A 6,000-nucleotide genomic window follows, 5' to 3' on the forward strand; every position below is an offset into this window, starting at 1 on the left:
GCCAAATCTTTGAACTTTGCCATATGTACTAATCCCTGCTGCCAATGAAGTGATATTATTACAGACACACAACTTTGGCAAATTTTCACTGAGAGTTTGTCTTGATCAGAGATGTCTAAATCTTGCCAGAAGAATGTAGAAACATGTAGACAACTAATGGGTTGAGCTCCTAATAGGTGGACTGGGAATTATTTAAGAATGCATATTTCCAAAGTAGGAAATAGGATTCTTTTCATTTAGTCTTAAATAGAAGAAGTCAATCCTGACATTGCACACTGATCTAGCATCACTGGATTCTCATATCTCTTCCTAAAGCTGGTTCTTCAGCATTCCCTCATTCCCAGCAATGTCAGGCTGTTCCCAGCAGGTATTTACAACAGTGACCATGTCAGGAAGAGCTTCTTCCTAAATTCCCTAATTTCACCTATATGAAAATGCCCGTGTACCCTGTTGATTTAAGAGAACTTAGATACTGGCTGTGAAAACATATTGTTCTGGGTTTGACTGGTTTTGAGACAGAATTTGTTACTTAACCAAAATTCACTTCAATAAAATCTGGTTGGTTGGTTGCCTTGGAGCTGCTCCACATACAGTCCACCTAGGGCAGGTGGACTGTCCTAGGGCTGAGGAGCCGTGTGAAAAATGAGCTGTCTTCCCTAGCCCTGACCAGGTCTGCCCAGCTGAGCCATCCATGTCTCTGACACTCAGGTCCAATGGGCCTGCTGAGTCCCAGCAAACTCCTGCCTGTGCCAGGCTGTAAGTAGAAGACACTGGAGTTTGCAGGATATCAGGCTGAAAACAGAGGCTGCACTCTGGCCTGCCTCTGTATCCCTATCTCTAAATGAGACTGGTGGCACTTTTCAGGAGGTAGGGTGCTCAGAGTCCTCCATGCTGCTATGACCTGCTGAGATATTTACACATGTGGTTATTTCTTTCATTTCAGATCACACTTTGATACCAATGTCAATGAAAAATAAAAAACCCCAGCTGTTAGCTAGTAAATTCCATTAATCTGCATAGGGTGAAAGGGACTAGATTTTGTTATTACTGTGCAGATGCCATGTGTGAAAGGAAGAAAACTCTAGACTCTGTGCACAAGACAAGTGTTTAATTTTATTGGCCTTGTATTTCCACTAGTTTTTCCTGTCCAGGACAAATATTCTTCTTTTCAGGCTGGCTTATTCACCTCCTCTCTTAATTCCCTGAGGAAGAAGAGCAAAACATTCAGCCATGAGGTTTGCACCTCTCCTTGGCAGTCAAACCAGAGTAGAAGAAGATGATTCTTTTGCCAATCTCCCCTCCTGCCTGGCAGGAAAATAAAGATGGATCTTGCCACCTTAGAGGCCTTGCAACTGTGAGCACCAGCCTTGACTAGCAAGGCAGCCTCAGTGGTCAGCACATGTGCCAGATGCATGAGGCACAGCTTGAGTCATGGGCCTTGAGCCAAGGATTATTGCTCCAAAAGGGTCATATGTCAGCAGTGCTGCAGAAACCCAAGCTTCTGACCTGCTTACCTTGGAGCTAATAGTCCTGATGTGCTGGATTATGGGAATTACTCCTTACAGCAGCTGGAGCCCGGCAGGAATGAAAACTCAGCAGGAATTGCAGGTGCCTGTGCAGATCTAGGCCAGCTCACAGCAGCCCTGTAGAGACAGCAGCTGCAGCAAGGGCTGGCTCTAGGAGGAATTGTCACAGATTAAATATTTTGAGGTCTCTCTCTCCAGATTCTAAGAGAATAAACGAAAGACAGGTGACCCAGTCTGGACAGAGGAAAATACTAGTTCTACTGTGTTAGCTGGGTGTTTATTTCCATCTTATGGCCATACAGAGTGTTTTATTTTCTCTAGTGCCACAATTTTAAAAAGCTTAGGCAGTTCTTGGGTCAAGTATGAGAAGTTAGGGCTCATTCAGTCTTAGGTGGCCATCTCCAGAAGCACAGTCCTGGGCTTACCATCCTTCCCATTTGGTGGATATCTGAAGTCAGTCATGCGTCTACTAAAGTCCTTTTTGGGGATGCAATTCACCTCTTTGGGTTCTGTTCTAAGTCTCTTCTATGTATCTGCGCACTTTTAAGGAGAGATTGCTGAAAAGTGAATGCACTTAGCTGCAAAATCCAACTTGGACAGTTTCTAGTTGGTGAGCTCCACGTGAACCATTCTTCTGGCACAGGCATCAGTCCATCATGTTTCCCCGCAGGGAAGCATTGGGATATGCTGCCCAGGCCATGGAGACCTTGCAAGGAATGCAAGGAAACTCTTTCCTAAGTCTGCCTGAATGAGGGATTGAGGGGAAAATGTACCTTCTGACCCAGCAGAGTCCAGAAGTGCAGCCTGGCCAGTTGTGTCACTGCTCCACTCTGCCCAAGAACCTAGTTTCATTTCTGCATCCTAAGACTGGGGACAATCCATGTCTTTGGTTGATGCAGAGGTAGGAGAAAGCCAAGATCTAGCTGGTCCACCAGTTTAAATATGACCTAATCTTGGAGAACAGAAGGCAGATGGGATACATAGAGTTTTCAAGGATAAGTATGACTGCTGCAGAGATGCTTTACATTTAAAGCAATAAGGTGGTTGATTAGATAGTGCTAATGATTGAAAGCTCATACACGCACACACCTTCTTGGTCACTGTTTGCCTCTGGGAGCACAAAGGTGCAGGAGAGGCATGACCCAGAGCTCTGTCAGTTCTCCAGTCCACCAGGACACTGAGGGGTTTCCACTGGTCTGATCCTCACCCATTGCAACCTGCCTGCTTCAGCAGTCTCCAGGCAACCCTTGGCATGTGGGCTTCTTCCCAAACTCAGGTTTGTCAATAAGATCACCAATGCCGAGCACTTTATCAGCCATAAGGTGATCAGAAAAAGCAGCACCAGAAGAAGAAACTGATTTTTTTTCATGCTGCACTTGACTTTCTCCTGTTGGGTGATGTTTGGAGACTTCTTATATTTTTAATGAAATAAGACTGAATCAAAAAAACCAGGTTCCACTCTTGCCAGCTAAATTTTCTCTCAGAATCATCTATTCAAAAGCCATCTAAATTACTCTCAAGCCAGGAGTTTTCCCAGACATACTTCAGAGCTAAAAGGACAGAGAACTGTTCTCCCATTGCAAGCCTTATTTAGTCATTTACCTCTGAATTTTTGAACTGTTTTCCTTTCTTTTTCTATAGCATTAGTAAGTCATATTTCACAGCACTCACTACGATGAAAGCAGACTGGCAATAGTTTGACACCAGACCAAAACCCATTTTTAACCATCTGAGAGTTTTTTAACCATCTGACACTCAGCTGTTCAAAATGTGCAGCAGAATCCAGCGTTGTGAAGCAATGAACTCTAAAGTTTTGGGTGGTACTTGGAAAATTTATAGAAGCAGATTATTTCAATACCAAGACTTCACATTAGCCTGGGAGAGGAGAGAGGAGTGGAAGATGAAAAAAACAGAGAGCATGATTTAACCTAGATCTAGATTAGCTTGCATCTGTCAGTCCTGTTTCCTAAAACTAGGAATCTACTGAAAAAAATCTACTGAAAAGCTGGAGGTAGCTGGACACTTCCACGCTTCAGACATTTCTTCTTCCCTTCTCCAGCATGACTGACTCTAATCAGGGTGAGAAAAGGTCCAGTAGGGCTAGGAGCATCAGAAGCTAACTGCAGCAGGGTCTCTGGGATATTTCTGATGATTACAAAGGGGTAAGAGAGCAGATCAGAGCATGCAGTCTCACAATATGCATTGTAACCCATCCTCCATGCTAGTCTGGTGTTTTGGCTGAAGGACTGGTAAGCCCCAACCTCTCTAATCTGAGAATGAGGTAAGGGCATCAAGTCTGAACAGCAATGCAATGCAAACTGGTTCCCAGCAGACATTTTCAAACTAGTTTTTCAATCAGCTGAGCCTCCAAAAAAGCTGTGTTTTTCTTTATGTACATTCAGTCATTTAAAATATTATAATAGGAGACACTTTTGGATTGCAGCTCCTTTTGGAAGTGAATCAAACCTCTTTGCTATTTCAAAATAAATGCTGAGCTGTTTCAAAGACATTAATAATATTATGTCCAGTGGAGATGTACTACGCTTTTCAGGATGCCTAGTTTGTACTGACAACAGTTCAAATGTATTTATGTTGTTCCATCAAAAACTCAGTAGTTTCAACTTTCAAGAGGATGTTTTTTAAACATCTTGGGTAAATGGAGAATTTGACTTCCTGCCCGGGACACCCTGAGAGCTGCTCCTTACAAAAAAAAAAAAAAGAAAAGGAGGAAAAAAAGCAACTAATAGGATAATAAATCCCAACATTTTTCTCTAAACAAGAGTTGTTTTAGTTAAACTAGCATTCACTTCATTTATAACAGCTCCCTACATTTCTTTAGGCTATTGTATTTAATAAAAATCTCTGGACTCATCCATCATTATGCACACTCTACTGATTTCACTTTAAACATTGCTGACTAAAACTTCCATTTATCAAGCCTGTTTTGCCTAGCAGTTCTGGGCTAATTTATTTTCACTTTGAAAGATTTGGTATCTTTGCAAGGAGCCCGGGTGAAATCAGTGTCCACCCTGCACACAATACCACAAGCTGCCATCTCTCAGGAGCCACCAAAGGTGAAGGAGGAAGCCTGGCAGGGATCTGAGTTGGGGATGAAATGAAGCTTTGTGCCCGTGGCTCAGCACAGGTAACAGAGGCAGGTTATGGTTCCCAGGGGATACAGGAATGTACAGGGAGAGTTGGAGAAGTCTCAAATCTGGCATTCAAGGGTCGTAAGGAACAAAATGAAGCACAGGTAAGTGTCAAAGGTTTGTAATTTTGAAATTTGGCAGTCATATAAAACCAGAAATTCTAGACACAAAAATATAAGCCAGACTTAGCTAGCCAGGCCAGCAAAGAGTAAGGAGATGTTTTTCTGAGCACAGAGAGATTTGGGGCTCCTTTTAGCCTGAAAGATGCAGTTTCTCCCATGTGAATATCTGGGGTCATTCTCCACTTTTGCCTCTACAATGTGATTTCTACAGCACCAGACAACATAAACTCCAGTGAGAAATCACGTGAAAGGAAGAAATCTCAGAAAGCTTCTTCCACGTTTGTTCTGTCAAAGCAGGCCATGGGACAAAAAGACATCCCGGCCTTTGGCAGCTGCATGAGCAGAGCCCTGTGCTCACTTCTTCCTACACCAGCAGGAGAAAGCACCTGATGACCAAAACCACAGCCCTACTGGCGTGGATGCCGGAGCAGGAATGGGAAGTGGGCTGTACTACTGTGACAGAGTAAGGGATTCACTTGCTTTTCCCTAGTATACTGAAGGGGCTGCAATGTACATCTTCAGCTCTTACCAATACAATCAGCAGCATCTGCTGTGTAGCCTTTGCAAGTTGTCTACTGCTGGCAGAAAAACTTCAGTCATTTTATTTGACTCAGCACTGTAAAGAAAGGCTGATTTTGTATAAAGCCAGTATTGACTTGTTTATAACTCTACATTACCCCAAAATTATTGCTTCTCATAGTTTTTTCATATGCACTTGAATTAGGTTGACCAAATAATTTAAAACATCCTCTGACAAACGCGGGATGATTACATGTGAGAAAAAAACCAGCTCAGCACTAATCAGGCAGCTCACCTCTGCTCTTTCTTTGGGTTGCAGCATGTGATAGCTACAAAGGGGGTTTGCTAGAAATCCTTTGTTAAAACCAGTCATTTTTAGCAACATCAGCAGCCACTTACCAGATTTCAAATGTAACACATTCCTCCAGGAGTTTGTTTTTCTATTATTTTCTTTCAGAAATTTCCAAGCTGACACTTGCAGGCACATAGAATGTCAAAAGGTAGTTATAAATATCCTACAAATCCTAGGAAAAAAAAACTGGCCAGTCTTGCAGAGCTTGTGTTTTCTTCTGACTGTTGTACTGGGGATTCCCCTGCACCACCTCTTGGTCTGAAAGTGCCAAAGCCTCTGGCAGGTCACCTAAACTTGCTGTTCACCCCTCTGTGAGACAGCAATGCCAGCAT

This window comes from Camarhynchus parvulus, chromosome 2 (assembly GCF_901933205.1).
Source record: "Camarhynchus parvulus chromosome 2, STF_HiC, whole genome shotgun sequence".
NCBI lineage: Eukaryota > Metazoa > Chordata > Aves > Passeriformes > Thraupidae > Camarhynchus > Camarhynchus parvulus.